The sequence below is a fragment of the Myotis lucifugus genome, unplaced genomic scaffold, assembly GCF_000147115.1.
Source record: "Myotis lucifugus unplaced genomic scaffold, Myoluc2.0 scaffold_188, whole genome shotgun sequence".
Classification (NCBI taxonomy): Eukaryota; Metazoa; Chordata; class Mammalia; order Chiroptera; family Vespertilionidae; genus Myotis; species Myotis lucifugus.
The window spans coordinates 1,433,273-1,443,434 of record NW_005871236.1 but is presented as its reverse complement, the minus strand read 5'-3'; the positions used below and the strand labels follow the sequence as shown (position 1 = coordinate 1,443,434).

General features: G+C 40.8%; 1 pseudogene; it reads right to left on the bottom strand.

Moving 5' to 3' along the window:
• Positions 1–925: 925 nt before the first annotated feature.
• LOC102421595 lies at positions 926–2,163 on the bottom strand (annotated as a pseudogene).
• Positions 2,164–10,162: the final 7,999 nt, after the last annotated feature.

The window sequence follows — 10,162 nt, the reverse complement described above, 5'->3', positions numbered from 1 at the left end:
GTATAGGGATATTCTTGGATGGAATAAAATTGGTGCCTATTCCCTGCCCCCAGCTTCCCCTTCATTTTTAATTGCTTCCTTCCTCCCACTGTTTTCCAGACTATCTGAATTGTATCAGTCCCGGGCATATGGGAATGTGAGTACCCCGATGGCTATTGTCAGCCAGGAAATAACCACCATTCAAACACTAATGATCATATTTGACGTGATAAAATGGATGTGAATATTAAGTTTGAATCATCTTGGCACCATCTCAGATTTAAAAAACAGCCATGAGAACTGATAGCTTTGCATAAACATCTTTCTTGCTATTTTCTCTGATTCTGACATATTCACATTTCACTACATGAGTGAACACCACCATCCACCCACTCACCAGGCGTTCACTTTATATATAGCTATAGATACTCAATGCAAGACCAAGCAAAAAAGGATTCATGTAACAGAATTTGTGGGAAGATTTTTGAAGATAGCAAGGGATAAAATTTTTATATTTAATTTTTGTCTTGTCTTGATTCTACAATGCTCTTATTAAGGCACTACATATCCATGTACTTGAGCTTCTTGGTTATTCATTCATTAACTTGTGCATTCAATATTGATTGTGTATGCCCTGAATACCTGGGACTATGCTAGGTTCTGGGAATTCAGAGTGGAATGTTATAGTTCTTGCATAAGTCTCATGGCTGCTATTATAGAAGTAAATAATAGTAACTGTTATATCTGGGAAAGAGAGGGAAGTGAGAAAAGGCTTTATAGCTTTGGATGATGGTCCTTCAAAGATAAGGTATTATCCAGCTGGAAGACTTTATCTTTCATACCTTTGTACTGAGTACTCACCACGTGCCAGCCACTGTTTGGGGAACTACAGATGTGATAAGGGCTAAGATTTCAGAGATTGTTAGGGTTTATATTTTATAAGACCTTATACACCTTGCATGGAGTTGGCCTTCATGTCTGAAGTTTTTGTGAATAGGGAGTCACAGGCTTGGGTTCTCAGAACTGCTTTCTTACTCACTGCCATGACAGGGAACACAAAAAAGATTACATAGGGTTCTTCACTTCATACAATGAGATATTAGGGACCTTTTCAGATGGACAAGGTCATTCAGTTCTATTTGTGTTCTCACCCTGAACATATTCCACATTTCAATCATAATGAGAGAAAATATTACTCTTGGCTTAAAGTTTCATTCTCCATTTCTTTGCATTCCTTGGGTATTGGGAAGTCCCTGAAATTAGAGCTCTTGGAGCTCAATTCGAGGGTTCTGGGGGAGTTAATCCCTAGAAAAAAAGGTAAGATGTCCCAGAATGTGCCTTGGATTCTCTGTAAGCAGCTAAGCACAGTATGGGAACAGGAAGAAAAAAAAACACATGGAAGGCCCTCAAGTTTTTATGCTTCCAAGAATGAGGGCCTAGCATTTAAACAAGCTACACTTGGTTCCAATTTACAGTGAGACTCCCTGCTTACTTTCAAATTCTGGCTACACCTCACTGATTCCAACCACTCACTACCCACCCTCTCATTTCAAAAAATTCTGACCTAACAGTCACTTAATTCTGACTTCAGTAAGATTACTCTTTAGGACGCTTTGTTTTGTTTTATGTTTTTTGACAGAACCTGCCTCAGATTTGTTTGTAAAAATAGCAGCAGCCTAGGGGTCCCACCAATCCTTTGGCCCTCACATTGGCAGACAGAGGCCTCCACTGTGCAGCTTTCATGGGCACCTTTGGGAGCCAGAGCTTGAACCTGAGCTGTAGCTACAGCCTGAGGCCTGGTTTGAATGTTGGCCTTGGACTTTGGCCAGCAGAGCCTGAGACCCTTGGCAATGTGGGCATGAGCATGTTTCCCAAGCTTGGGATGAGTGATGTAGGCAAGTTGACTGAGCTTGTGATAGCCATCCTTTGGGGTCTTGGGCTTGAACTCCTTGGGCTTTCTGAGGGTCTTGATAGCCTTGGCATATGTGCTCATGGCCTTGGCATTGTTGGCCTGCATCTTCTCCAGGTTTTTCTTCTTGTGATTCTTGGCAAAGCACATGTTCCTTAGGAACTTAGGGAAAACCCCCTTAAAAAAGTCATATTTTTGTGATCGGGGTTTCTTGATGCTGTTCTGTGCCATTTTGGGGACTGGTTGTATGTGGTGTGGTTCTTGGACTTGGCCATATCTTCACCAAGGCCTGTGGCTCCTGAAGTACCTGGGACTAGAAGAGCCAGGACACATGTTTTCCATGGAACAATTTAAATACAGTGGTCTCTTATGACCCTCTAAAAAAGACCACTTCCCCCCACCCCCAAATCAAAGACCCCAGATAATCCTGGGAGAAATCTAAGCTCAAAGCCTGGCCTGGACATCTTCCAAAGTTGTCCAGAAAAGGATGTTTGTGCCCCTTCTCCCCCTCCCTACAGACATGGGACCTAGATTACCTTCCTTATTGCAGCTCCACTGCGGGTGTGGTGGACCATGCCAGTGAGAACAGGCTGAGCAAGTTCCCTCTTAGTGGGATATTGGCATCCCTTGCCTCAACAGCTGTCTGATAACCTGTAGCCAAATACTCCAGCAGCTGACTCCCAGGAAGCTATTGAGGATTTCAGCTATTGTTGTAACATTTTTCATCCATACCAGCTTCTTTGCACTCCTTGGGTATTGGGAAGTCCCTGAAATCAGACTGTGTATGAGCGGGTGAAGCAAAACTTTCTGCAGGAGTAGCCATATTTCTTCTTCACCCCCACCCCCTCACCAATGTTTATGTTCATTAGATTTGGGGAGAGTATTCAGTTTTTGGCAGGCTGAGTTTAAAATGTAAAGTTCACTGAATAACTCCAGTCTGTATCACTCTCAGGTGGACCTAATTAACATCTCTTACGTTTTAAAGTTCCATTGGCTAGTGTTCTCTGAACCAAGCCTTCAGCATCAGGGTATCTGCAGACCCCCTCTTGCTAACTTTACAGGCATTCAGGAGGGTGACTTGCCCAGCTCTCCAGTTTCTCATCTTGTCCCAAGACTCGCTCAACAATGTTTAGGCATGAAAAAAGATTGAAGTGTTCATTGATTTGGAGATGCTGATAACCTCAACATAGGGTGGGGACGAAAGCCTTGACAACCATTTGCCTTCAACATTTCCTGGGCATTGCATCACAGGTGGTGAAATTAGCGAGTAAGTTCAAACCCATGTATTCAGTTGAGTCTTGGGTAATTACTGATTCAGAATCTTGTATTGAACGAGTACTAAATGCCTTTGACATTGTATCTGATTATTTAGTGATCAACTGAGTGGAATGTTATGGGAAGGAACAAGAAATCCTACTGGCTAATCTAAGAGTGCAGGCATGAAAGTTTACCTTCCCATCTGCTGCCTCTGGCACTCACAGCCACACTGGCATTCAGGAAATGCAAGCAGGTGCAAGAACTGGTGGGAAATGGAAGCTCTAGAAAAGGAAGAAAAAGAAAGGAAGCTATCCTTAACTGACTTGTTCAGTGGATAGAGCATTGACCTATGAACTGAAGGGTCCCAGGTTCAATTCCATCAGGGCAAATGTCAGATTGTGGGCTCGATCCCCAGTAGGGGGTGTGCAGGAAGCAGCCGAACAATGATTCTCTCTCATCATTGATGTTTCTATCTCTTTCACTCTCTCCATTCCTCTCTGAAATCAATAAACACATATTTTTTAAAAAAAGAAAGGTATTGTTTTCTAAACAATCATGACATGTGCAAATAATGAATACTCCCCAAAGAAATATATATTTGTGTTCTCCAAGTTCCTACCTCAATCCCAGAACTAGAGGAGGCAAGTGTATGGAAATTTTAGAATAACATTTTTATGCTTGTTTCTAGCCATTAATAATTCAGAATTTTTGAGGTCTAATCTTGGAACACTATACTATGAGATAAAGGAAATCTGTTCTAAATGATTACAGGTTGGCCATTCACATTTGGTCTCAATTTTATATTAAGAATTTAAATAATCCTATCTAATAAAGAGTGATTATGCAAATTCCCACAGCGGAGGCGGGGGGTGGGGGGGTTGGGTTCCGTAACACAAGATGGCTGCGCCCATAGTGGAGGCTGAGTTCCCCTAACGAGCTTTAATGAGCAATCAGCAGGGACCTGAGGCTGCACACCCCCTCCCTGCGGGGCTTGATGGGGGCCCTGAGGCTGTGACCCCACATCCAGCACTGGGCAGGGGACCTGAGGCTACACCCCCCTGCCCAGTGGGGCTTGACAAGGGTGGGGCCTGCCGGGTCTGGATCTCACCCAATGGGGGTGGGACCAGCTGGGTCTGGGTCTCGCGCAATTTTGAGGTGCTGTGGGTGGGTGAGGACTTCACTCTGGGTACCATGGTATGCCCCAGACTCTGACAGGAGGAAGATTTTCATATACATTTTACTAATTTTCTTTCATCTCTTGACACTTCTATTATAGAGAAAAGGCAAATAGCAATATTAAAATATTTCCTCTAATTAATCCCCTTTCAATGTGCACAAATTTTGTGCACCGGGCCACTAGTACTATATAATAAAGAGGTAATATGCAAATTGACCCTCACTCTGTCACACCGTCACAAGATGGCTGTGCCCACAGCAGAGGCAGGGTTACCAAAATGAGCCATAACGAGTGATCAGCAGGGACCTGAGGCTGCACCCCCTGTCTGGCAGGGCTTTACGGGGGACCTCAGACCATGCCCAGCGGGTCTTGATGGGGGACCTCAGGCCATGCACCCCACCCCAATGCCAAGCTGGGGGACCTGAGGGTGCGCCGGGGGACCTGAGGCTGCTCCCTCTACCTGGCAGGGCTTGACGGGGGTGGGGCTGGCCAGGTCTGGATCTCGCCCACTTGGGGTGGGGCTGGCCGGGTCTGGGTCTTGCGCAATTTCAAGGTGCACGCGGGTGGGCAGGGACTTGACTCTGGGTCCCGCGGCACGCCCCAGACTCTGACAGGAGGGAGATTTTCATATACATTTTCCTAATTTTCTTTCATCTCTGACACTTCTATTATAGAGAAAGGGCAAATAGCAATATTAAAATATTTCCTCTAATTAATTATCTTTTAATGTTCATGAATTTCATGCACCAGGGCATTAGTAATAATAATATACAAAAATACCAGAATTTTTGAATCACTACCACACTCCTGAAAATCTTACTGCAGGCTAGACTACATAGTTAGTTTTTCTATAGTAATTATTGAAGTTTGTCCAATTTAATAGCATCGGGAAAGGAAAAAAAACTAATGCATTAATTATAAAAAGAGCATATGTCTGATTATTAAATTTAGACCCACTTGACTTTTGCCACTTTCTTTGTGATTATTACCTCTCTGGGTCTAATTTTCTCACCCCATTTTATATTTCAAGGGATGAACTAGACAATCTCTAATATTCATTCCATACTTAAAATCATATAGTATAGATATTTTGAAGGATAATTTTTAATACAAAGAAGTGAAATGTTGGAGGTGTAGGATAAAAGTGGATTCACAAAGGAGTTATTTATAGAACAAAGTAGAGAGGAGAACATGGTTGTGACTAGAGATTTGGCTTGCAATGTTCATAAGATAGACTTAGTAATTAAATAATGCACAATTGTAATTTATTTGATTTAATTATAGTTTCAACCCTCAGATTCCCTTGCACTAAAGTAAAATAGTCCTGTCATGCCCATTATAATAGAACTAGAGGCCTGATGCATGAAATTCTTGCAAGGGGTGGCCAGCTCTCGCAGCCTTGGCCCACTCTCGCAGCCCCTTGCAGCCTCAGCTGGCCCTCACAGGCCCTCACAGCCTTGGCCAGCCCTCACAGCCCCAGCTTCATCCAGAAGGTATCCCAGACGGTCATCCGGAAGGATGTCTGGATGGTTGTTCTGCTGTTTGGTCTAATTAGCATATTAGCTCTTTATTATATAGGATACTAGTAGCCTGGTGCATGAAATTCATGCACATTAAAAGAGAATTAATTGCCCTAACCAGGTTGGCTCAGTGGATAGAGCATCAGCCTGCAGACTCAAGGGTCCCAGGTTCGATTCCAGTCAAGGGCATGTACCTTGGTTGTGGGCACATCCCCAGTGGGGAGTGTGCAGGAGGCAGCTGATCGATGTTTCTCTCTCATCGATGTTTCTAACTCTCTATCCCTCTCCCTTTCTCTCTGTAAAAAATCAATAAAATATATTTTTTAAAAAAGGGAATTAATTAGTGGAGATATTTTAATATTGCTATTTGCCCTTTCTCTATAATAGAAGTGTGAGAGATGAAAGGAAATTAGTAAAATGTATATCAAAATAATAAATAAATTTATTAATAAATAAACAGTAACAAAAGGATATAACAACAACAGAGGCATGATATAAAAACGACAAAAACATGATATGAAAATAAAAACATGATATGAAAACAACAGAAACATGATATAAAAACAACAGTGATGCAAACAATGACTGATAAAGTGATTAAACTTATTCTAATATCTCCCTGTACACCACACTAAGAGTGAAAACACTTTCAGAGTGCTTGACTAATTTCCCTTGTGATGAAGTATTTAGAACTTTAACTGTAATGTTACATGCTCTTCAAACTCGAGAGAAAGCAACATATAACTGACCATGTGTGAAAACGGGTTCAGGTAGGAATATTCCTACTCTGTCTAGAGTTTGTCCTTGTGACTTATTAATAATCATCGCAAATACTGGCATCATGGGAAACTGTCGTCGAATTAATTTAAATGGGAGGCCAGTGTCAGATGGGGACAAATCAATTCTTGGAATCAGAACAACCTCTCCCTCTGTAGATCCTGTTAATACTTCAGCTTTGATAATGTTAGGTCGTAATCTTTTGATAATAAATCTGGTACCATTACAAAGACCCCATTTACTATTAAGATTTCTCAATAGCATGATGATTGCACCCACTTTCAATTTTAATTTATGACACAGCATTCCCAAAGGAGTAATACTATTAAGAAATTCGATGGCAAAATTTTCCTTTTCAGCATCATCTGTTGAATCAATGGAATCATCACTGTGAAAATCTCCATCGAGTATATCCAAAATTTCTTCATTTAATTTTTGAAAGTGCTCATTTTTTGGAAAAAGAATTTCATATTTAGATATATTTTTAATATTATCTATAGATATACTATTTCCAAAGGTAGCTTCAATAATAGATCCATTACAAATCATTTCACAGGGGATTTCAATAATATCCATTCCTAAATGAAAACTGCTATCAAGTTTGCCATCTCCAAGTTTTACTAACTATTCACTATAAGCAGAATCCTCTGATCTCATATTTGTTTTAAGAGACAATTTATTGAAACATCCCCAAACATTACAGTACTTTAAACTCATTTGTACTATGGCCGATCCCATAGCATGCGGTACAATACTGAGACATTGTCGAATATCCTCTCCAAGAAGGAGAACTTTCCCACCAAATACAATATTCAAATTCATAATTTCTCTTAGTAATCTGTCTATGGCGTTTATAGCAGTGGTTCTCAACCTGTGGGTCGCGACCCCTTTGGTGGTCGAATGACCCTTTCATAGGGGTCACCTAAGACCATCCTGCATATCAGATATTTACATTACAATTCATAACAGTAGCAACATTACAGTTATGAAGTAGCAACGAAAATAATTTTATGGTTGGGTCACAACATGAGGAACTGTATTTAAAGGGCCAGAAGGTTGAGAAACACTGGTTTATAGCATGACTGGATACCATGATGCATTCATCAATAATGAGAAGTTGGGCCTTTTTAATAGTTTTATCAACTTCACTGTTTATATCGAGTCTAGAAATTGAAGTTTCATTTAATGGAATGGGCCATTTATATTGGGAATGAAAGGTTCTTCCACTGAGAAGTAAATTTGCAGCAATTCCTGTAGATGCTGTGGGTAAAACAGTACTACTACAACCTCTAATATAATGTATTAAAACTTTATTGTGGGGAGCCGCTACAGTGTTTTGGACAGGTTCAAGCCTTGGACTAATGAGAGGGCACACTCCTCTCATTGCCACGTGCAAGTCCCAGCTTGGAGGGCAGGGCCCTCCCAACACAATTATAGCCAACAGCTATAGTTGTAAGCTTGAACCTATGGTACAAACACATGGCCCCATGTGCCTGAGTCATGTAGGCTTGATAGAGTTCAGGTGCATGTAGTTGAGTAGGATTGAAACCCAGGAGAATGTTATAAACATCTCGGTCACACCCTTACTTTGCCTTGTGGCATCTGCTATAAAATAAAGACATGGTTGTGGGCATGGTCGCTGTCTCTCAGAGAAGCAGCGTCCCACCAAGACCCAGATTTCATTCTCTTGTTTGTCTTTTCTAAGCCTTTCAGCCGCCCCCACTCTGGTTCACCCTTGGCCGTGCTGGCGAGGCACACTTTAAAAAGATAATGCCTCCAAGCTCCGAGGTTGGGTTCCTGCCTCAAACCCTGCCCCTTCAGGAAACAGCTCCTGGAAACAGCTGGGGGGAGGGTGCAGCCATTTCCAAGACAACCCCTGCAGGACTGACTTCTTTCCGCTTGGTTGTGGTTCTGGCTGTGATGTTACACCCAGGGTTTTTATATAAGTAGATGTCATACTGCAGGAGACAATACAAGATAGTGATATCTGGAGAGGTACAAAAGGGGAAGAGACCTTGAGTCACAGTGTCAAATTCTCTTGAGGAAAATGAACATAGTACAAAAAATACTGGCAACAGAAATTTACTCCAAAAATCAGAGAATTTTCTTTTGGGCAGGGTAAATTAAAAAAGAAGAGGAGAAAGACAGAAGGAGAAGCTGTTTCATCTTAATTAATTAGATAAAGAGAGCAAAGAGATGGAAAGATTCTGAACTCAAAACCCTTGACTAAGGAACCAATATCCTTTTTACCCCACCATTAATATCATTAACATTTCATAGCCTCATTGGTAATCACTTGCTACAGTATGGTACTTTAAAACTTAGATTCAACCTACAATCCACAAAAAAATAGAAAATTTCAACTGAAATCTTTTTTTGCCCACTTTTCCTATATTAGTTACATTTTCCTACCTTTTCTTGTCACATGAACCAAAAGACTTTACACCTGAGTCTCATGTTATTCTTAACAATGCATAAGTTCTGATCTAACATACTGAAATATGTATAGTATCTCAAGGAGTGCCCTATATAAGAGATGTCATAAAACCACCTAAATTAAGAGAAAACTGAGTTATCAAAATGGATGTTCTGAGATTTACATTCTCTAATGTATATGTCACTCTATGGGATAGATTAGGTGGCTTCCTCTGAAAAGAATACACGGTTTAATGAATTATTTTGGCAGCTGATAACATATATACTCTCTTGAGTCATCCTTTTAGTAATTTCTTCAACTGATTTAAATCTTTTTAGTTAAATATCACATGTTTATAATCTCACTTCCCACATCTAAGTCTTTGAAAGTAAAGACTACTTCTTTTTTTAAAATATATTTTATTGATTTTTTACAGAGAGGAAGGGGGAAGGATAGAGAGTTAGAAACATCAATGAGAGAGAAACATTGATCAGCTGCCTCCTGCACACCTCCTACTGGGGATGTGCCTGCAACCAAGGTACATGCCCTTGACCGGAATCAAACCTGGGACCTTTCAGTCCGCAGGCTTGTGCTCTATCCACTGAGCCAAACCGGTTAGGGCAAGACTACTTCTTATACTTATTTGTATTGCACAAGATTTCTAGCATAACAGGTGTTCAATTACCATATGAGTGCTTGGATTGGCTGACCTATAATTTACCTAACAACACAGAAATTTGGAATTTATTACTTTGGTTATTCCTTACTTTGATTTTTTAAGTTTATTATTAAGTCTGAATATCAAATTCCTGTAATTGTTTTTGTTGTTGTTAATCCTAACTCCAGAATATTTTTTCCATTGATTTTTAGAAAGAGTGGAAGGGAAGGAGAAGGGAGAGGAAAAGAGAGTGAGAAAAACATTTATGTGAGAGAGACACATTGGTTGCCTCCTGTATGTGCCCTGACCAGGGTCAGGGATGGAACCTGCAACCCAGGTACATGCTCTTGATTAGGGATCGAACCTGTGACTCTTTGGTGCAAGGGCCAATGCTCTAACCCTTGAGACACACCAGCTAGGGCCTTGTAATTGTTTTAATGAAGTTTCATTCTTTTTTAAAATGATATGT